The sequence below is a fragment of the Camelus dromedarius genome, chromosome 22 (genome assembly GCF_036321535.1).
Source record: "Camelus dromedarius isolate mCamDro1 chromosome 22, mCamDro1.pat, whole genome shotgun sequence".
Classification (NCBI taxonomy): domain Eukaryota; kingdom Metazoa; phylum Chordata; class Mammalia; order Artiodactyla; family Camelidae; genus Camelus; species Camelus dromedarius.
This window is the reverse complement of record NC_087457.1, coordinates 26,551,029-26,574,875: the sequence shown is the minus strand read 5'-3', so window position 1 is coordinate 26,574,875 and position 23,847 is coordinate 26,551,029. Positions and strand designations below refer to the sequence as shown.

The following is a 23,847-nucleotide window of genomic DNA, read 5'->3' as shown; positions in this document are numbered from 1 at the left end:
ATCCAGTGACGTTTAAGCTTGATAATACATCAAGTACCTTCCTAAATTCAGAAATAAACAATACGTGGTGTGCAGAAGGAACCTAAGTCAAAAGAAAGATTAGACACAAATACACCTGCATGAATTGTAATGTCATTTGATTATTAATTTTGATAAAACGAATATTTTAAGTAGCAGGCATTCAGTGCTTTCCTCCTGACTGCCAAGACATCCTGGGTTCTAGGGACACAACGTAAAAGACGTGGTCATTGTCTTCTAGGGGATTCAGAGGGAAGGTCAGCCCCTCACCTGGAAACCAGCAATGCGACCAGGGTACAAGATGCTCAGGGCAGCATGGGAAAGCGCACCTGCCTGGAGCAGCTCCTGCTTCCAGAACTATCCTGCCTGCTCACCACCTGCGGGGGTTGGCAGCCAGCCTCACTCATCTGACCTCTGAGGCTCAGGGTTACGGTCTGTTACCGGATGGGGATGGATTCTACCTTCCGTTGCTCACAGTGGTGTCTATGAGGATTTTATGAGACCTATGAGAATGACACACAATGGGTAAGATACAAAAAAAATAAATAAATAAACCAGTCTTGTGCAGGGCTCGGGGAGAGAGCACACCGTTGTGGTTGCTCTTGTGGCAGAGTTATTTTTACAGGCAACTGGAATTTAAGATGGACCTTTAAAGAACACGAGAGCAGAGGGGTCCTAAGAGTTATTCCAGGCATGGATAACAAAGGCTTAAAAGTAGGAGTGCCAAAGATACTTTTGCAAGACAGAGCATCTTTAGACTTAAGGTTTATCATCATAAATGCAGTGAGCATCTATGGGGTCAGTGGGGAGGGCAGCCAATGTTACCTAGAAATTTTCTAACACACCATTTTGCTACAGAGCATTGAAAATGATCATGGGACAATGCCACACCAGAAGTTCATCACACGTTAATGCCACAGGTCTGTGTCTGCAGATGACCCACCGCCCAGCCCTCTTTTCCAGTTACTGTGGTAAGTCTAACCTCCTCTGGGAAGCCCCTGTCTCAGCTCAGCCCTCTCCAGTCATGTTAACACTCTCGTGTTCTTTGCTTTTCCTCCTTTTCCCGGGGATGTATCATGTGCCCCCAGCTGGATGATAACAGCCCTTGAAGTTGGGAAGGCTTTCTAGTCCTGTCAGCTCCCAGAGCCTGCCGGAGGGTGGGCCCCAGGCTGGGGCAGTGGTGCTGGCCAGGACCAGGTCCTCCGTAACGGTGTCTGAATACGCACGTCACGCGGTCTTGATTTTCTGCCCGACTAAATGTTTTACTCCTGCTCTTCCAGTGCAACCTTTTCCTTCCAGCAGACAACTTGTTTCCTGTGGACTGTTCGTGGCCCCTCTAGAACGTCTAGAGCAATACTTCTCATCAGTGAAAGGGGGCTGGCATGACTTAGCTGCTGGGGAAACGGTTTCGAAGCACACAGGCGTGGCCCCCAAGAAGACTCCATTCACTCGGGATTCTGACTCAGTTAAGTCCAGAGTGGTGCCCAGGCATGAGTATTTCGGAAAAAACTCCCTAAGCTCGAGTTTGTTTCCTTCACCGCCAGCCTCCCCTGCCCCCAAACAGGAAGTAGCTTGAAGTTTAGTAGTGATTTCTTAAAATGACCTGCAGGAATCAGGTCACGTTTTCCACTTTTTTCCTGTCTCCTCAGACATAATTCTCTTTTTTAATTATTAAAGTGTATTTGATTTACAGTATTATGTTAGTTTCAGGTGTACAGCAGGGATTCAGTATTTTTGCAGGTTGCACCCCACCATGGGTTATTTTAGAAGATAGTGGCTGTCATCCCCTGTGCTGCACAGTAAATCCTTGCTGCTCATCTGTTTTATATATAGTCGTTTGTCTCTGTTAACCCCATACCCCCACTTCCTCCCTCCCCCTTTCCCCCTCCCCTCTGGTAACCACAAAATAATACAAATGAATGTATATGCAAAACAGAATAAGGCACGATCTAAAAAGTCAAACGCGAAATTATGTCACTGCCAAGGTGAAGAGCGTTCTGTGAGACATTTATACAACCACTAATGTTTTCCAAGGACAGGAAACCCTTAAAAAAAAAATTCCTTCCTACAATTACAAGAATCCTACTTAAACTGAAAACCTTATTCTTAGATATCCCAGTGGCCACCTGGAGATGGAATGGTTTCTACTGCACCTGAATAACATGCCGGCCGCTGGCCCCGCCTCTCTGGCAGCAGAGCCCTGGAGCCGTGGCTTCTGGATCCGAGGTCAAATTCACCCCTTTGAGGATGCTTCTCTAGGAGGGAGTGCCGGGCCCCAGGCTGTCCCTCGGCCAATGTGGGAAGCAGGTGAGTTTGTCTTGAGCCTCTTCCTATTTCCCACTCACCAGTTCCCTCCTACAGCCCAGCCTCTCATACACAGGAGGAAAGCCAGTAACTCTCTAGAAAAATTCTCTTTTCCAAAGAGACTCACGTTATAGAAGAACCTACAGTAGGAGGCTGCTGGTGGGCATGGCCTTCTACCTAATTTCCCAAGAGCCTGTTTACGTGTCTTTCTGCCCCTTTCTGTTTGTCTGTAACGAGCTTCTGAAGGGGGAGGGTTGTGTCTTAGTCACCGTTGCTTTTCCGGTGCTGACACAGACAGAGATGTTTATGAACGAATGAATGAATACACGAGTGAACGAGCGGACGCACGCGGAGAGTGGCGGAGGCAAAGTCGGCACTTAGGGTAAGGTGACCTTCCACGAAGTCTCGGATCGTAATCGCCACCTGGAACTCGTTTTATTCTGCTCTGTCTTAAAGTTTGGCTAGCTAATTGAAGAGCCTTTGGAGTAAAGGCCCATTCTTTCAAGAAGCTTCTAAGTGAGATCTTGCGGCTCCAGTCCTGATACATTCTCAGGGTGGCGATCTTACCAGTACTCCTAGAGAGGCATTACTGTCTGTAATTTTTTAAACCAAAACACTGGTGTTTGAAAACTCCTTGAGATAGAACACATTTATATATTTGAAAAATAACTTGAGTAAAACTAGAATTCGGCTTATAATACTCTCTCCGGAACCGTCTCTAGCCTCGTCTTTGAACCACTGGCCCCTTGTACCCCGTGTCCACTGCATGTGTGACGCCCTTGTACATGGCCTGAAAGATTCCAGCACCCATGGATGTACTCACACGTACAAACAGTAGCGGTGCCGTGTTACACAAATAGCATGGAGAATGGGAGAGCTGTTCACAGGTGGGGGACAACAGACATTAGGAATGTCTGGTCTGTTTGTTATGCCTCAGTGATGTTAGCGTTTATTGTTATTTTATTAGAAATGAATATGTGTTTATTACAGGAAATCTGAAAATTACAAGAAAGCAGAAAAGAAGCAAACGAGAATTAAGCATCATTCTATCACCCAAAGATGATCATAGGTGTTACACGGTATGTGTTTCTTTTTAATATTTTTACATATTTTAAACAAAATTGGGACCACAGAGTCCAAAGTGTTTTGTAACCTGCCTTTTTCCAGCAGTTACCGTGAACGTTTCTCGTGACTTTAAGTATTCTTCTAAATAATACTGTAAATGTCTGCGTAATTTCTTCCCTTGAATCATTTTCCTTCTGTTTCTCATTGTTGGGCATTTTGTTAAACATTTTCCGGATGTTGGAATTTTCAGGCTGCAGTGAACATCCTTGAAGAAATCTGAATGTTTCCTGGAATTAGAATTCCTGGGTCAAAAGCTATATGCATGCTTAAGGCTTTTAAAATCTATTGTCAAATTATAGTTCCCAATTTGTTGTGTCCAGCTACACTGCAGCCAGCAGTGATAATGAAATTCATTTTCTAGTGTATTTAAAGTTCGTTGTCATTTCTGTATTTTTTGCAACTGTAGGCATTCATCTACCATTTGTATTCAGGGTTAGGTTCTGGTGTATCATGGGCAGAATTATTCTGCCTATTGATTGAATCTTTCGCAGGTAAGGTATTGGACATCTCATAATTAAGTTTTAATAAAGTATATTAGAATAAAAGATTTTTTGCCTTTTTTGCCTTTAGAAGGACACCATGGGAAACTGAATTAGTCATTTTAATCATTAAATATTTTGAGAGAAAGGAATCCTTCGGCCCTTCTCTTTTTCATCTGGATGGCCCGGAACAGCAGATTCAAATTCAAAATTGTTCCCACTTCCTCCGTGTCAAGTACCCAAGCACAATGAGAGTACGATTGGGTCTTCAGCTTAGGAGGAAACATTTACAACACAACCCAGATATTTTCAGCCTGTTTCTATGGGTTGAATGGAGGCGTTTCTAATTCCCAGAAGGACGCAAGCTCTCACTACAAGACGTTTTTCATTTGAGTCCAGAGTGAAAGACACATGGGAACTACCTGACAGTATTCTTCTCTGTCGGTAACGTTGGGTATTCCCAAGATGCAGCGTGTTTTCAGATTTATTATGCTCCTGTAATGAAGAGGCTCAAGGAGACTTCAACCTGGAGGAGCTTTTTATTTGACATCTTTCTTTCAAGGGGACAGCTCTGCTGTGGTTGGTTTAGTATGCGCCCGCTTATTAGTGGTAACTTTTTGTGAAAACATGCTTATCAAAAAAAGGATGATCTATATCAAAGAGCAGCTGCTGCAGATCACAAACTATTCATAAATAGCTTCCCACCGCCCACTCCTCCCGCCCAAGCCAGGGTGAGGCCCTCTGTTCTCAAGTTATAACAGTCAGCAGAAAATTAAAACCCCATCAGATGATAAATAGTTTAAAAAATATTTCTCCCTAGTGTCTTGAATGTTGTCTTGTAATGCAGTGCACTTTCACTGAACCAGAAATGGTCTGTAATAAAAGAATATTGGGGGAAAATGTTTAGATTCTCATTGAATGCTCAGACTTAGAAGGATAGTTCTGGTTTCACTGTCAAAGGTTAATAGCCGAGTATATGTCATTAGCTTCAATAAAATGAGAGGTTTTCATCCCAAGCCCCCAATAAACAGTTACAATTTTTAACAGATAAAAGCTGAAGACCTTTTCCCCTAATTTAAGGTACCAGTCAAATTGGCAGTGAGCAAATGATTGCTTTTTAAAAATCCTATAAATCTTACAAATATTTTATCTTTTTGAGTCATCAAAAAGAAAAGACCACTTCTTTCAGCTGCCTTTTGACTTAAAACCATCTTTTCTGTATACACAGGGAACAAATAACGATTATTTCTGGCAAGTAGGCTGATGTCTGGTTATTAATCATGTGTTTATACGTCGTATTTATTGACTGTACGCCTACACGTACTCAGAACGTGCAGCTCCTTTCCTTGTGAAAAGAAACCAAGGCGTTACAGAAGTAATGCCAGAAGCCTCCCTAGACTTGTGGCGATGGAAGTGACTCTGAACGGTCAGCCCTGAGACCGTATTCACTGTCAGCTCTGGACTGTGATTTTCTGCTTGAACCAACTTGTTTCCACTAGGGTTTAACTGAATGTCAGTCTTTCCCGTCGGTCACCCTTTGCAAGCTATTAGGCATCACCAGCACCTACAGAAGAGAATCCCCTTGTAAACGGCTCGACTGAGTCTAGAGAAAAACGCGCCTTTTGTTCTTACCGTAGCTGACTGACGTCTCAGAAGTCCTCGAAACCTTATTTGTTCTTTCAAGTATACTCTCGAAACACGGTGTAGACACGGAACAAAGAGTGTGAGCTGGTTTTCCGCCGTTGAGTCTCTCCTAGAACAGACAGGACTTGCGCTTTATCTGGATGGGAGAGTCCTGAGGACGCCCACCCTGACATTGCAATGAAAACATTCCCTCAAAGCTCTAAATTCTCTCCTCTGGCACAATAAACTAGAGTAGCCTGCTGCTCCCTCTGGTAGGCTTCTGGAGTTGCCCCCATGTTAGAGTAACACCCTGAAATCATCTCTCCTCTGCTGTAGCAGAAGGCAGGTGACATGTTCCAGGTGTCTCTGCAAGACTGTCATTCCCAGACGCAATAGATGACATCAGGGAACCAGCAAGGAGGAGCTGTGTGCTTGTTTCTCCTCTGCCTGTCTCTCTTTTTTCCCTTCATCTCCTCCTCCTCCTCCCCCTGCTCTTTCCCTCCCTCCCTCTCTCTCTTACACAGGCGCGCGCGCGCACGCACACACACACACACACACACACACACACACACCCCTTTTTCTTTCTTTTCTTAAGGATCCAGAAGGTTTGAAGGTTGACTTTATGGAATAACATGCCCCACATTTCAGTAGCTATGGCTGGTGCTGAGGGCTGAAGGTCTTTGGGTTGGCTGGAGAGATTTCAGACCTGGCAGACCTGGACATCACATAGGAATGCGGAGGGGGCTGTGGGACGAAGCACACCTCAGGGCAGTGGCTCACTGGCCATTTCTGGCCTTCCTCCTGGCCAAGCCTCCTGTAATTCTGTAAGAACGGCAGTTGATTCTTTTCCACTTGCTTTATCCCTCCTTGCCTTAAAATCATAGGGAAAACTGACAGTTCCCGAGAAAATTCCAGAAAGTCTGCTGCTGCCTTAAGGAATGTGAACTTGATAATCATTGAACTTCCTTTATTTCTCCAGTATATGCTCGGTTCTTTTCCTAGATTGGAGAGCCCGACTTTCAAGATGCATTTAGCACCCATATTTCATTGCTGAGGGGTCTAAGATGCAGGAGAGCATGTGGTCCTTGCTCATGGTCCAAAGCTAATAAGACGGTGAACCCAGGCTATAAATCCAAACCAGTCTAACTGTGAAGCACGTGTGCAGGGACCCGTTGGTATTAAGTCCTCCCAGCGCGGGAGCATGACTTCACAGAACCCCGCAGAGTTGGTGGAGGTGCGCAGTCCGGCCCCCGGGGGAGTGGGGGGCGCAGTTGGGGCCCCAGGGCGCTCGCTGCCTGTGCCCCTGCGGCGTCGGATTCCGCCCCCCCCCCCCGATGCAGGGGAGGAACGTGAACGGGTCAGAGGTGAACTATAAGGGCTTCCTCGTGGCCACGGAGTTGATGAAATGCTTTTCTAACTGCAAGTCTGTCTCTTTTATTGCTCTCAAACTTCATCCACCCGGGGTGAGTGGTGTTTATCTTTCTAAATTCAGGTGTTTCTCAAACTAAAGTAGAGAACAGACAGGAAAGCCAGTGCTGTGCTCGAGCACTTCATGCGATGCTTTTGGGAGAGTAGACTTGCTTCCTAACCTTAAAAATCTGTAACCGCTGCTGTGGTTTCCCATCTCTCTGGAAGGGTATTCACGGTGCCTGGAGATTCATTCGCACCCATATTTGGGTGTAACCTCTGGAGGAATCTGGCTCCGAGGGAGGAGCAGGAGTAACAACCAGCCAGCCTGTGCTCCATGGTTTAGGCAACCACAGTCCATTGGGCAGAAAGTAAATTGACACTTGAGTCCCCTTCTTGCTGATGAAAGTAGGCAGCATTTCAGAGCTTGGAAGGATTGAGCCAGCCCCTTGTTCCATCCACACGCATCTTCCACGCACTCTCCCTTACCACGTGCGGCCGCATCAGAGAGCTCGTAGAGCTCGTGCAGTGAGCTGAGCCCTGGGGATAACTATCTTACGTAGCTCAGCCCTGGTCGTTATTTTGATCACACTATCAGGATGGGGTAAGGTGGTTGGCATCCCCTCCTTTTCAAGAAGAGGCAGTTTGGACTTGGAGGTCAGTTGTGTTGTCCCCAAGAATAAACAGCGGAGTCAGGAATCAAACACCAGCCAATCTCACCCCAAAGCCTAGAACTCTCAGTGACGCCCGGCTGCCTCCTGTACTTTTGGGTCAATGGAAAGCATCACTTTGCCTTCTATTTATACGACTGAGTCACTTATAAAGATCATGACTCCACTGTCTTTGTAGATAGCACGCCAACCAGGCTCACAAAGAGTCATAAGAGAACGCCGTCCACAGACTAACCACAGTGCTGCTTATGGGAGACAGACTTCAGAGCAAGACAAATTCCACAAAGCATCATGTGTCTATGAAGCCAAACCATAAGGAAGTTTCTTTTTAAAATAATATTTAACTTTTTTTCCTGTTTATAAAAATAATATACAATCAGTGAAAAAAATCTAGGAAAATCTAAGGGAGAAAATAAAAGCCAGCTATAATGTTAACATTACAACATACATTGTTTTACTATTACTATTTGTACATATATGTATATATATATATATTTAAATATATAATATATCTTATATATTTATATATAATAAATTTATATATTTTACATATAAATGAAATTAGACTAATATTATGTATACAGCTTTTTTTTTTTTAGACCATAACATTACCTCCGACCATATGGCCAGCCATTAGCCACTCTTGTGGATCGATCTAGGGTCTTCCTCCAGGCCATCTCCTCTTACAGGCAAAGTGCTGCCCCCAGGAAGATTTCCTTTCCCCAGTGTCCAGGGCTGCCCCTAAGTGGGGCTACGATGACGGACAGTCCACTTTGGGCTGGTGCTGGCATATGGTACAGGGCCATTCCTGCCATCTCAGTCTGGCTTGAATTGCTATCTTCCTTAGTCAGTTGGGAACATGAGGCCATTGGTGTCGGCTGAGGGGGTCAGTGGCCGGGCAAGCATACTGGGTGTGAGTGGCTTGCTCCTCAGCCTTATTTTGCCTTTGGGAATGGTTAGGCATCAACCTCTACGTATCATCTTTCTGTAATGGTTGAGCACTTCTTGGAATTGCCAATTTTATGGCCAAGCAGACCGGATAAGACCAGTTCCTGAATGGCAAGTATCAGGCGTCTGGTCACCTGGTGCCCGTGGTCAGTTGTCTCCCTGTCAGGGTCCAGTGGCAAGCCAGGAGCTGTTGACCCTAAAAGGAGAAGAGGCATTTACTGGAGCCTAGCTTTAATCATAAACCTTCAGGACCTCCTTCATTTCTGATGTTCCACTGAAGTTTGCAGATGGCTCCAGACAGCCTCTCGACGTGCCCAGGTCCTCCAACCATCGCTCCATTTCTGGATTCACAAGGTTCCAGCACAAACACTTCTTCCTCTGCACCCTGATCAGCATAAGAGCTTTATTTTTACTCTTGAGTCTCCTGCTAGACCAGCAACCATTCATATCCCCAGAAATGTTTCTCTTCATCACATTTACCTTTAACTTTTTCTGTGTTTTTCACCTTTAGTAAATTTCACATTGAAAAAAAACTTTTTAAATCTAACCTAATCATCCATATTCCAATTTTGTCAATTGATCCAATAATGCTGTTTTTAGCATGTGTTTTCCTTCCAGCATGGTATCCAGTCTAGGGTCAGATACTGTGTTTAGTTGCTGTGTCTCTTTAGCCCCTTTGAATCTGGAATATTTCCATAGCTTTTTGTTGTCTTTTATGACACTAACATGTTTTGAAGACTACAGCACCCCATCCTCCTTTTTATTGGAACATTCCTCATTTGGATTTGTCTGATGCTTCCTTGTGATTTGGTTCAAATTCTGCATTCTTGGCTGGAATCCAACACGGGTGATGCTGTGCCCTTCCTGGGATATCTCATTTAGAGGCACGGAGTTTATCCGGAAATAAATCCATACATCTGTGGTCAGTTGTTTTTTCTCAAGGGTACCATGACCGTTTAATGGGGGAAAGAATAATCTCTTCAACAAATGATGCTGGGACAGCTGCATATCCAAATTCAAGAGTATAAAGTTGGACCCATCTCTACCACCATATACAAAAATCAAAGTGGATCAAAAGCCTAAACTTAAGAGCTAAGACTATAAAAATCTTAGAAGAAAACGGGGAAGTCTTCATGACACTGGATTTGACAATGATTTCTTAGATATGACAACAAAAGAACAGCCAACAAAAGAAAAAATGGATAACCTGGACATCATTAACATTAAAAACTTTTGTGCATCAAAACCACTATTAAGAGAGTGAAAAGATAACCCAAAGAACTGGGGAAAATATTTGCAAATCATATATCTGATAAAGGATTAATATGCAGAATAAATAAAGAACTGCAACTCAACAGCAACAAAAATACAAACAACCCAATTCAAAGATGAGCAAATAACTGGAATAGATATTTTTCCAAAGAAGATATATAAATGGCTACTAAGCACACAAAGAGGCTGAACGTCACTTCTCATTAGGGAAATGCAAACCAAAACCACAATAAGATTATTGCACACTCGTTAAGATGACTGTTATTTTAAAAATAAGAAATACCAAGTGTTGGCAAGAATATGGAGAAACTGGAACCCTTGATCATTGCCGGCAGGAATGTAAAATGGTGCAGCACTGTGGAAAATGGCTTGGCAGAGCCTCAGGGAGTTTAACAGAATACCGTGTAATCCAGTAATTCCACTCCTGGGCATATACACAAAAGAATTGAAAGCAGGGACTCAGATACTTGTGCATGAATGGTCACAGAAGCCCTCCTCACAATAGCCCCAACCTGGAAGCAACCAGAATGTTCTGTCCATCGATATGGTGTATCCATACAATGGAATATTATTCAGCCATAAAAAGGGGTGGAGTACCAATATATGCTACAAAGTGGATGAACCTTGAAAGCATTATGCCAAGTGAAAGAAGTCAGACACAAAAGACCACATATTGTGTGATTCCATTTATATGAAAAATCCAGAATAGGCAAGCCCATAGAGACTGAAAGCAGAAGAATGGGTTGCTGGGGCCTTGAAGAAGATGGAAACAAGGAGGTGGGGATATGACTGTATAATGGGCAGGGGGGTTCCTTTTGGAGTGATGAAAATCTGCTGGAACTAGATAGAAGTGATGGTTGCACAACATTGTGAATATACCAAACATTATTGTATTATGGTTAAAACGGTAAATTTTATGTTATGTGCATTTTACCACAATTTTTAAAAAGTCACATATGAGATTTCTTTTTGTATCCAGCCTTTTGCTTATCCTGGAGTTTTTAATTATTATTTTTTTCACTTTTTTTTCTATTATGTCCTCAAGCTTTTCAAATGTTCCAGAACATCAGGTGTTTCTCTTGTGCTCTGTGTTTTCCAGGAAATCTCATTCACAGCCCTGATTCTCCTGCTCCAAGCTTGGTTAATTTCTCTGAGACTTGTCACATAGAAGTTCCCTTGACCTTCCTCTGCCTGCACCTTGCCTGAGCCTGTATTTCCCCTCGCCTTTTATTTTTCTGTTTTTGGTTTAACTTAAGGATAATCTTCAAGTAATTACAGATTGTCCCATCTGGGAATGTCTATAATCCATCCTCAAAACTGATTAATCTTTTTGCCTAATTCCAGGTTAGATACACTCTTCCCTCTACTTTCCCCTAGGCTGCAGTATTGCTTCCATTTTCTGACATTTTGTGTTACTTGATTTTTCTCTCAAGAAGTTCTTAGATTCTCCTTCTCCTCTGAAAATCCTGAAGTTTCACAGTGATGTGTTTGGATACAAGTCTTTTTCCATCCACTCATTTGTTCACTTATTAAAGTGGACTCTTTAAATGTGGAGACTTTTATTTTTCAACTTGGAAAATTTTCTGTATTATATCTTTGCTAATTTCTACTTCTCCCTTTTCTCTATTCTCTCTTCCCCAAACCTCTACTTGTTGCATATAGGACATCATGTATCTTTCTCTTAGTTTCTTATAGTTTCTCTCACATCATGTCTTTGTCAACCAGTTTTATTTTTTAGGAGATTTTCTTGACCCCTTCTTCCAATTACCCTGTTGATTTATTTCATCTTGGCTCTCCTATTTTTAATTTGTAAGAATTTTTATCTTGTTTCATACTCATTCCTTTATCAAAACATCCTGCTTTTATTTTATAGCTATAATGTAATTCTTCCATTCTCTGGGGATGCCAAACTTGTGTGTTTATGTAATGCTTCCTTATTTTCCACATCATCCCTTCCTTCTGAGATTACATTTTCTGTTTATCATGAACTCTCTTTTTTTATGCTTTGGATTGATCCCAGGTTGTCCATTCATATTTAAGAGTAAGATTCTAAAAGTAGGTTGGGGACTTTATATGTTTGGGGAAGGTTCCTTTCTTTTTTTTTTTTTAGGTCTACAAGGCAGGGAGACTGTTGCTGTGCAGGAGGCCACCAAAAGCCAGAATGTGGAGGTCTTTGGCGGGGCGGCGGAGGTGGGGGGGTGGCTATTTCATTTTCCAAAAAAAGAAATTGATTCATCAGCTTTGGAATGCTTAGGTCATAGCATTCTGTGTAATAGGCTGGGACAGTGATTGCTTAATTTACTGCTCTTTAAAGAATCCACATGTTTGCAGCCTCAAGTTTCACTCCCAGTTTTGCCATTCTGAACTCGCTGATTCCTTAGCCACGTCACCTCTCCCTCTCTTTGATCCAGATTCCCCTGGGTGAGCACTTGCTGCTTTTTCCTCCTCCTTGGCTCATCCATCACTTCTCTACAGGCTTCCTGCCCTACAGAATTTGGTGGAAATCCCTCCTCTGCAGATAGCCCCTCTCCTGTCTCTTTGACACTGTAGGTTAACATACATTAATTTTTTATTATCCTTATATTTTAGGGTGTCTCAGGAGAGAAGATCTTTTCCTTTCTTTACTTTTCGCTGTGGACGTAACCTCGCAATTTATTAATTGCTCTCACTCGCAAAATGATCATTTCTAAAGTCACTTATAATTTGAAAATTCTCTTATAAATCTCTTCCCTACTTGTGAGTTGACCTTATAGCCCAAAAGCCTGTGCTTCACCAAGTTTCATCATCTCCTCAGACTGAATACTGAGTGAGTGAATAATTTAACTTTTTTTTCCTAAAAGGACCGATCTCTTTTTACCTGCTACATGATCTCCCTAGAGTTGCTTTGGAGAAGCATGAACCATTATTTAACAACGTCTGTCTCACCTGGGTCAGCCAGCACAGAGGTACTCACGGGAAAAGGAACTTGAAAGCAACTCAGTGCCTTTAGGAGTGTTTGCCCTTGTGATGTGCAGTTTAGGACTCAGGTTCAAAATGTCTCTGATTTCCTTTGTCAGGAGCATCTTAAAATTTGTAGCATGTCTCTCTGAATTTTCACTCCTGTGAGATTTTTGTTATACTTGAGTTTCTGCTGCTCTGGACAAAGACTGCCTGTCATTTTGAAGTTTCCTCTGGCACTTTCCCAAAGTGAATTTGGACCATACCACTGATGCTATATTTAAGTCAGATCGTGCCACATTTGGGGAAAACCTTTCCGGCTGTTTTGTGTGATGCAGACAGACAGATTTTAATTTTTGTTTCACTCTTCTTTTTGGTTATGTTGATCAGTACCATTTAAAACCAAGTTAAACTAATACAGTGTTCATCTCACACATTTCTTCATGATACAATAATACAGAGAAGAAAAACAGCTAACACTTAGTTCTTATTACATGCCAGGCACTGTTCTAGGGAATTTGTGTTACTTAAGTCCTTTACTCCTCAGATGACCACGTAGATAGCTACTGTTACACTGTACAGAGGAAGAGAAGTGAAGTCAGAGTACAAACCTAGGCTGTCTGACTCCCGAAGGACATTTTCATGGAAAAGCTTCAGGACCATAAGCCAGAGTAGCATCGCCATCGAAGTGTCCATCACACTCAGCCATGGGAGGGTGCCCACCACCGTTCAGGGTCACATGCAGACCCCAGCCCATTTGGAGTTGGAGAGGCAAGAAACCTCGTGAAAACAGCTGAGTGAGAGACAGCTGCAGCCACCCAAGAAACCGGCTTTGCCCCCTGCATAGTTCCGCCCCAGGCATGCTCTGCGTTTATGATATTTGGGCTGGTAATCTGAGCATTGACACTGAGAGATTGTGTCTTTAAAGTGGTCACAGGAATGTCGAAAACAAGTAGCAACTCCGTTTTAATGGTTTTTCACAGGGAAGTAGGCAGCCTCGGGGGGTCCCCGTGTTGCGAGTCAGGTCCTCCCTCCTCGGAAGGAAAGGCTTCTCTCGAGAGCAGGTGGGTCCACCTTTTTCTGTCCTGGTCGGGATTTTGTGTGTAAAGCCTCAAAACAGAGCTGGCCTCTTACACCTCTCATGCCTCCCTCCCTCCGCCTGTCTGTGTGCTTCCTCGGCCTTTCCGGAGCTGTCGTTGGCTAACAGATGCCAAATGGTTTCGTGTTCTAACGCTCCCTCCACCAGCTTTTCCATCAGCACCACACCCACCGTCGTGGACAGTGGCCTGAACTTGCCGCTGCCCACACGTGAGCTGCTGAACTGAAAACCCCACTTTATGATTTAATGCTCGGGGTGGTGGTGGGGATTTCTTTCCCCTAAGAAATGTATCTGATCTTGGCCAGGCTTTAGTGTGTCATTATGCTGCATGTCATGTTCTTAGGTTCATCTTGGCTTTGGTTTTACATCAGTCACACCTTGGTCAAAAATCCTTTGTTCATATTCTGAATACGAGTATTTCACACAGACACGGGCAGTTCTCTGAAATGGGGCACAGGGTCTTCATTTGGCCAGGTGAGGTGTTGAAGAGGAGTATCTTCCTAGCATTTGTAAGATATAAAAAGTGCTTCTCTGAGCTTTTTTTTCTTTTCTGTCTTTCTTTTTTCTTTTTTAAAGGATGACTTGGGATATACGTGAGTCTTCTTGAGAGTTTGAGTACGTCTTAGGATAGATCTTGGCTTTCTCGCCGTCTGGCACTTTTATCTTTTACTGTTTCCTGTTTCAGCTTTATTCTGTGTGGGTAAAAGATGTCACAAATCTTGAACACAAAAACATTAGTCCGAGGCAAACTCTTTGTTCTTTACCAAAACATAGGAGAGAAGGGAGGTTCAGAATTTAGATTTTTCTCCTTTTCCTTCATAGAAAGCGCTCTTCTCTGGAAACAGCTCCACAGCACAGACTTTTCTTAATCCTGCGTGTCTTCGAATTTTTGTGATTTTAACTAAAGCAAGTGTCTTTGACTTTTGGTTCAGCTTCTAAATGGGGAAACCATGTACAAAGTCTCTCAGTGGGGCTTTTTGGTATGTTAAACTTTTTTTTCACTCCCAAATGATGACGGCTCCTCAGTGAGTCTTGACAATAATTTCTAAATTAGCCTTGCCTGAACTTGTGCTCGGTAATCTTAGGTATTTAATTGTAAGTGTCATAGATTCCCAGCATTTCCAGTACAGGTGTCAGATTAAAAAAGACAGTTTGACATCCTCATTGAGCAGGTCATTTTCATCATTTTCCACGCCAGGAGCAAGGTAATTAATACCGTCCCCTCATTGCAGGGCTACAGCGGTGACTTTGTAAATGTCACACTTCACATACATGGACTGTGATGCGTGTTCCACCCGCTCTGTCTAACGTGGGACCACAAAGGGTACTGTGCTTAGAAAAGTCATACCTGGAAGGCAGTGAAGTCATTCTGTCAAGAAGCAGGGCAGCCAAAGCTAACATACAGTCATGTCTGCTGAAATGTTTATTTTACATAATTCTTGAAAAGTGAATGGAAACCATGCTTTTAAGTTGGCTTCAGAGAGATTATGTTATGGGAGAAATCAGATGCACAAAGTGTTTAACGGAGAACAGTGCGGAGCTGAGAGATTTCTTGTTGTTGTGGCTCATCTTCTGATGTCCTGCCTCCCCAAGCACACAGCTGGTGATCAGTTACAAAACACAGTTTCATCAGCTACAGTCACCACACTGTACATTAGGTCTCAGAACTTACCCATCTCATAGCTGAACATCTGTACCCTCTTACCAAGTACCCCTATTCCCCCCACCCACTGCCCCCGGGAACCACTTTTCTGCTCTCTGTTTCTATGAGTTCAACAGGGTTTGTTTTTTGGTTTTTTTTTTTTGAAGATTCCACATCTAAGTGATACCATGTGGTATCTGTCTTTCTCTGTCTGGCTTACTTCACATAGCATAATTTCCTCCAGGTTCATTCATGTTGTTGCAAATGATAGGATTTCCTTCTTTATTTTTTTTTTAAGGCTGATTAACATTCTGTTGTGTGTGTGTGTATATATACACACACATACCTCATTTTCTTTTTCCGTTCATCTATTGACATACACTTAGGCTGCTTCCATGTTTTGGCTATCATCCATAATGCTGCTATGAACACAGAAGAACAGATACCTCTTCAAGACGATGATATCCCTTCCTTTGGAAATATCCCCAGACGTGGACTTGCTGAATCATGTGGTGGTTCCATTTTTAATTTCCTGAGGACCCTCCATACTGTTTACCATGGTGGCTGCACCCAGTAACATTCTCACCAGCAGTGCACAAGTTTTCCTTTGTCTCCACATCCTTGCCAGCATTTATCATCTCTAGTCTTTCTGAGAATAGACATCCTGACAAGTGTGAGGTGATATCTCATCATGGTTTATGATTTGCATTTCCCTGATGTGGTAATGTTGAGCACCTGTCCGTGTACCTGTTGGCCATTTGTATGTCTTCTTCGGGAAAATATCTATATAGGTCCTTTGCCCATTTAAAAATCGGGCTATTGTTATTACTTTTTTGCTATTGAGTGATATGAGTTTTTTGTATTTTTTGGCTATTAACCCCTTATTGGACATATGATTTGCAACTATTATCTCCCATTCCATGGGCTGCTTTTTCGCCTTGTCGGTGGTGTCCTTTGCTGTGCAGAGGCTTTTCAGTTTGATGTCATCCCACGTGTTTATTTTTGCTTTTGTTGCCTTTCCTTTTGGTATCAAATCCACAGCTCACCGCCAAGACCACTGTCAAGGAGCTTACCCACTCTTTTCTTCTAGGAATCTTAAAATTTCAGGTCTGATGTTCGAGTCTTCAGTCCACTTTGAGTTGCTTTTGTGTATGGGGTAAGACAGGGGTGCAGTTTTATTCCTTTGCATGTGGCTGTCCAGTTTTCCCAGGTAGGTAATAGTGGCCCATCGGTGGGGAAGCTTCCCTCACTTTAGACCAGAACCGTAGACGCTCAGTAACTCTTCAGGACAGAGACACATGTGGGAGGGAGCCAGGATCAGTGTGTAGCACCTCGCCCGCCCGAGCACCATTCTGCATGTGGAGGAGGCGACTCCCAGTGTGGGAAGAGGCGCTCCTGGCCTCGGAGCTCCCTCCTCCCACAGCCAAGCACCAGACCCTCCAGCCGCTACGTTACTTTGCCAGTGGTGGCAAATCCGTCATCTCTCAGCATCCTCCATCCACCCTTAGAAAGGTGGACAAGAGGAAGACAAGAAGCATCATCCGGATGGTCCGTCAGCATCACCCTGATCATCATGGTAGAGCAACTTGTACAGGGTGTTCTGGTCAACCAAAGGCTGTCCTATCCATTTTCTCACTAGATCTTTAAGAATGGGGATTAAAAATTGGTCAGTTCCTTTGACTGAGTGATATAACTGTTATGGACTGAATCTTTGAGTCTCCCCCGAATTGACGTGTTGAAGTCCTAACCCCCCAGTGTGGCTGTATTGTGGATGTAGCGTCTGAGGAAGGAATTAGGGCCAAAGGAGACCATCAGGGTGAGGCTCTTATTCAATAGGATTAGTATCCTTTTAATAAGAGACACCAGAGAGCCTGCTTTCTCTTGCTTCCCCAGGACAGACACACCGAGGAAAGGCCATGTGAGGACACAGTTAAGAAGGTGGCCATCTGCAAGCCAGGAAGTGAGACCTCACAGGAAACCAGACTGGCTGGACCCTTGGTGCTGGACGTCCAGCCTCCAGAACTGTGAGAAAATAAGTGTGTGTTGTTTGAGCCCCCAGCTTGGTATTTTGCGAAGGCTGCCCGCACTGGCTAAGACATGTGGAGGCAGATGGAGCCTTCTGGCTGGAGGTCATGACCGTGCTGTGCTTGCTGCTGAACGTGAGGGAACAGGCTCACAGACTGAAATCGGAACCTTCTCATATCTGGTCCTTTGCAGTCACTGCCTAACAGGTTTCAGTCTCTTAGGAAAGAGTGAAATGAGCACTGCGCTGGGCTTCAGTTCATGTCTCCGGTCCACCCCGCAGGGTGACCGACTTGTCTGGGTTTGTCTGGGGTTAGCACTGCAAGTCAACCTCGGTCCCTGGCAAATCCAGATGGCCGGTCACCCTGCCGCCCAGTCATCTGCCCTGGATATCTTCATTTTAATAACCTGGTTTATGGATAATCTGGATTCACTTTCGTCTGAAATTACTAACTGCCTTTAGAGTGCATCTCTTTCCCTGCTCAGGTGGGGCATCCCAAGGGCAGAGCGGGCTGCAGGCACCAGCTCCACTGGGAACAGTCTTAACATGCCGAGATCAGATATTTGTCAGGAACCCAGGTGAAACCTGGAAGACCACTGCTAACATCTGGTGATCCAGTAACACCAGTGCTCTGATCGGCTGGTCACACTAACTCTGGAGAAGTAAGACGCCTGAAAAGCTGGGACTTGGGACCCGAGAAAATTGTGGTAGGAAAATCAGAAAGCTCCCGGGCTGGTGGCTGAGTTGGGAAACTCCCGAAGAGGAGCTCCTAGGGGAACTGAATTGCATCCCGGTCCCTAAGGCCTGGCTTTGATGCTCAGAAAGGAAGGATGCCCCTGCAGGGGGCGCAGGAAAGGGTGGTCTGATCCCATTTCTAGTGGAGCCGCCTTTGGGACTGTCAGCTGCTCCTGTGACCCCTACCAGCTTTGATCTCCAGGACAGGCCAAATGGACCCCTTCGATTGCCCTGAAATCATAGTATTTATTTACGTCTATATCATATCTGCAGACGCGTATTATGCGGGTTTCCTCTGCTGTGTTTCTTCAGCTGCACTTACATAATTTATTCTGCCAGGCTGGGCCTGTCCTTGACATACCAAACCATGAACTTGAAACCAGAAAAGTTCTGTGAGGCCTGTGCAGTCTTTCCTCTGACTGTCAGGCCCGATGCTAGCTGGAAATAGAGCCGCTGGGCTGGGAGAGGAAAAAGGAGTGGCCTAAACGGTCATGGAAAAGTCTAAACAGAAGATTTTCTTTCTCTCTCCACTTGCAATGATTTATTTTCATGGTTTTATGAGACTTTAATGAGGAAACCTTATCTGTACGCCTGGTAATTATCAACCAAATTCCCATTTCCTGTCAGAAAATCCACAAGAAGTCAAACAAAGATGGTGGAACTTGGGGGACTCCTTGGCCCCATGACCCGTACGGCTGAGGAATGACTTGGGGCCGCCCGGGGTATGTGGCAACGCAGCACGTCTGTGACTCGTCTTGTATACGGCTGCTCTGCTGGACTTCAGTTTAGAGAATTCAGTGCAAGCTAAGGTGCCATGGTCCTCCTGTGTGCTGTCCCGCGAGGTAGCTGATCTGAGCGAGGGAAGTACAATTGCCCTCTTTCTGATTTACTGTAATTTGTAGTCTGGTCGAGTTCCTTCTGCTGGGTGGATGAGGTCACACCCGAAACAAAGGCTGGACAAGATGTTATTTATGAACTTTGCATTTTGAAAAGTTGGGTTTTGGGGGGGATTTTTTGCTTGCTTGCTTGATTTTGGGGCCACGAATCTCAGCTCTTGCCTAAAAATAAAGAAGCTATAATTTGGGTCACGCACTGAAACTGGCATGATTCAGGCCATAAGGATGGTTGCCCCCCAGATCTTGGAACTCAAGCAGAGAGCTTGTCAAACCTCCCAAACGTCTAGGATGGAAGGTACACGTAAGAGAAGCTCTAAAGAGCTCGCCAGAAGGATGGAGGCCCGGAAGAGTGTCAGAAACTTTTCAGAATTTTAGGGCGCCCTAGCGCCCAGAGCAGCCAGGAAGCCAGAACACATCTGAATCTTTATTTTCAGTTCCAGTTCAGTTAACAAGGTGAGACTTTCTTTTTCTTACACGTCTCTCAACGTGTAAAATCTGTCATATTCTCAAATAACGTACAAATTTCTCTCTGCTTTTTCTGTCTTTTGAAACGAATTTCACTCGTGCTCATGTGGCATCTTCATTGGCATCTGGGCCAGGGATAAAAGAACTGGAAGGAGAATGTCATGACTGACTTAAAGAAACACTCATCAAAACCCCATCACTGCAGGTGGGATGGCCTAGGCTTGTCTCGGGTCCAACGAGGTCTATGCCAGGAGAAAGTGAGATGCCCCATGTTTGCTGTTGTCCCCGTGGAGCTGGGTACCAAGTCCTCGCCCCATCGCTGCATCCCTCCCATTCTTCCCGTCCCCACGAGAACAGGTAGGAAGCAGGACGCCAGGAGCGAGAGCTACTCTATACACATAAGTGGTTGTGAGCTTTGGACACTGCTGGGATGTTTATTATCCTTCAGTGATTAATTTAAATCCTTTGACTCGCTATATTGCAAGGGTATTTATGTCTGGCAGGCTTTTTGGACTCATGAATGAGCCAGGTCACGCTTTTTTTTCCTCCTCTTTTCTCCCTTGAGGAGCTATTAGAATTTAATCACCCTGCTAAGATAGCAAGGAAGAAGAGGCTCTTGGCATACCAGTGTTATCCAGAAGGGGCACATGCCAAGGTCAAGGACTTGTATAAATTAAGACCCAGATGGTATGTGGGTCTGTCCAGTAGAAATCTAATGTGAGTCACATACGAAACTTGAAATTTTCTAGTAACCTCATTTACAAAAGTAAAAGAAAACAAGTGAAATTAATTTTGATGTATTTTAGTTCACACAATATTTCCAAAACATAACTATTCCAACATGTTTCAATGTAAAAATGTTAATTAAATCTTCTCTTTTTTTGGGGGGGGGGGGCGTCATTAAATCTTTGGAATCTGGTGTGTATTTTATACCTACATTCAATCTCAAATTGGACTAGCCACATTTTAAGTGCTCAATAACCACATGGGGCTAGTGGCCACCCTGCCAGGCAGCATGAATACAGACTATTTATCTACACCTGCTAACTACATAAGCTCAGTCAGTTCTCACTTGCTGCTCTGGGTACACGAGTGACTGTACTTAGTAATGGTGTGGAGAAAATGGTGTCCAGAAAATTCTGCTTCCTCTGTCCTCATCACTGTCCATGCTGAGGCAAAATTTAGAACGAGGGTTGGAATTCAGATAGGCCCAGCCTCTGCCTTCAGAGAATAATGTGTCAGTTTACCTTCAGATGGTAAAATTTAGACCACTGATCTCCAAGTTCCGGCCACAGAAGAAGCAACTTGTTGAAATACAGATTCCTGAGCGGAGCTCCAAACCACCCAATGATCGTGTCTGGAGGTGAGGCCTGGAAATCCGCCTCTGATCAGAACCACGGGATTTTAACACTCCCTGAAGTTTGAGAACCACAGGCCTTCAAACAGCAGATGACGGGGTTCCTCTAGAAACTTCGGCTTTTACTTTGTTTGGCTTCAGGAGACGACGGGCGCCCGCACGCGCCCAAGGCGCAGAGGCTGGGGATTTCTGCCCTGTGTGTCCCGCTGCCTTGCTCTCGGCCAGTTGCATCCAGGGACCTGCGTAACACCCCCGGCAACTGCGAAACGGCTCTGGGTGTATTTTTCAGACTCCACCTCTCCTCGTGAACCTCTTTCCTCTATTTCCGTGTGTGCGACAGGACTCGGCACGTGCAACACCTGCGCTCACACAACCACCGTCCCCGCGGGCTTTAGGTAGTTACGAACGTCTCCTCGTGACTCTCCGTTGCACCTGTAAAGAGCAAGGGGGGGCTGTCTTCAGGCGGCAGGAGGGAAATCGAGGCACCTGGGAGCTGATTTGAGGAAAACTGGGGCCCGCAGTGAACGGCGAAATCATTCCTCTTTTGGGCAGCCACCCGGAGCCTTCCCGCCCCTGCCCCGGGCTCCGCTGTGGCCGTGGAAGCCCCTGGGAATACCTCCGGTAGACGCGTCAGCCCGCGACGCTGTGTGCCAGCGTCCTGCCTCCGGTGAAGAGGTGGGATCCTCTTATGTCTGTGTCGGGAGACTTCAGGTGGGAGGTATGGTCTTCCATTTCACGTTTATTTGGAAAGAAATGATTTCTAGATCCCAATTCCCAGGAGCCAAGGGGCAGGCATTTGAAATGAAAGCCGGTGTCCTGGCCTGCTCACTCCTCTCGCTCCCCAGCGGAGCTGACGGAACGCTGTTAATTCAGGGCAGGAGCAGGCGCCCGGGGGCCTGAGTCTCCCCGGGGGTTCATCTCTGGGTGCATATTCCCTAAGTGGCCCCAGGGCCACTTCTGCCCATAGACGTGAGGAATCTTTCTGTCAAAGAGACAGATGGGTGTGTAACTACTTAAGAGAAAGGCTTTTTAAAATATATATATATATATTTTAAAAAATTTTTTGTAGAGGGAGGTCTATTTATTTACTTAATTTTAGAGGAGGTACCAGGGATTGACCCAGGACTTCATGCATGCTAAGCATATGCAATACCACTTGAGCTATACCCTCCCCCCCTGAAAAATTTTAAATTGCTGTCTTTTGGTTGCCTGATGAGCCTCTTTCAAAATATATACCTTAATACGTTTATTTATTTAATTTTTTTAAATCAACTTATTGGGGCAGGGGGGAGGTAATTAGGTTTATTTATTTATTGTTAATTTTTTTTAATGGAGGTACTGGGGATTGGACCCAGGACCTCGTTCATGCTAAGCATGCGCTCTACCACTGGGCTGTACCCTCCCCAACACGTTTATTTTTATATGTGTGTTTTCATAGCTTAATTTTGTTCTCTGTCTTTTTATTTTAAAGCTCTATTTTTTCAATTATGAGTTCATTCTAGAAAATTTGTTATATACAGAAAGTATAAAGAAGAAAATTAAAATCAACTACAATTCTGCCTTCCCCAGAAATAAAAAATAACTATAACTATTTGGGTGTATTTATTTTTAGGTTTTTCCTTGCTTTTTTTTTTTTTTTTTTTTTGGTACATGTTTAGGAGAATATGAAATCAACTCCTTTAAGAAGCCTTGGTTTTATTTAGTGGGAGGTGGTATTTAGAAAACCACAGGTTGGACACTAGGAATGCTGCTGGAGATGTCATTGTTAACCGCTAGAGCTAGAAAACATATATTTAAAGATAAAAATCTCTAAGACTTTTAAATTGATATTTCTAATTCAAGTTCAGGACATAGATTTATTTACCCTCTTTTAGTTTATGTCTGCATCTCCTTCCTTCCACCCTGAGAATCCTGGTTCTCAATGCCATTGAGATGATGTCATTAGAATATCCCATGTTAACGTCTATGCTTTTTTCTAGTTTACTTACACAGCAGTCTCAGAATAACAGCATGAATATTCTCACCACCATTAAGACTACTGACAACAGTTTTTTGTTTTTGTTTTTTTTTTGCAAATTCTCTCCCCATTTACTTTCCCTCCATTAAAAAAGTGATACCATATCTACATTGTCAAAGCACATGGGCGCTGCTCACTGCCCTCTCTCCCTTGTTCTGTAGTAACTGTTCATTTAATGTCACGTCCATGTTTCCCTGGTCATTTTGATCTGTTCTCTAACAGATTCATTAGGAAAGACTCATGGGCACAGTATTTCCTAAATTCTTTCCTATCGATAACAATTTGAACCTTTTCATCCTTCGAAGTCAGTTTTACCGGATATAAAAATCTTTGGCATTTTCTTTTCATTAGTATCTCAAATACATAGTTTTCTTCTGCCATAAAGGTATTGTGTTTGAAAAGGCTTTTTCATTATAAATCACCACTTACTCTTTTTGCTTGGATGCCCAAAGGATTTTTTTCTTGGTCTTAAAATCCAGTAATTTGGGGTTTTGATATTAGTGGTTCCAGTGGATAGTCTGATATGTGAGGTCTTCTTTCAGGAGTTAGTGTTAGTTTGTTCCTTTTTAATTTTAGAAAAGTTTCCTTGCATTACAATTTTAATATTTGCTCTAGTCTTCTGCTTTGGTTTCCTTCTTCTTGGATTCCTATTACTATGTGTTCGATGTTCTCTTCCTGTCTTCAGTATTTGTCACTGTCTCTTACCTCTTAATTTAATTTTGATTTTTTTAACCCTCCCTTTCACCTATTTCTCCTAAAGCAGTATCTGTCGTGATATTTAACTCTGTTCCATCTAGTTTAGATTTTACTTCTGAAATTATTTTTCTTT

General features: G+C 43.8%; 1 long non-coding RNA gene across 2 annotated transcripts; it reads left to right on the top strand.

The window, feature by feature from the left end:
- Positions 1–39: 39 nt before the first annotated feature.
- Positions 40–19,638, top strand: LOC116149199 (uncharacterized). Of its 2 annotated transcripts, XR_010377365.1 has the most exons (5): positions 40–543; positions 877–1,483; positions 2,129–2,704; positions 3,313–3,401; positions 17,419–19,638. It is a non-coding gene; the product is annotated as an uncharacterized LOC116149199 (long non-coding RNA). The 2 variants fall into 2 exon arrangements; XR_010377364.1 differs by having other exon boundaries at positions 40–1,483.
- The last annotated feature ends 4,209 nt before the right edge of the window (positions 19,639–23,847 follow it).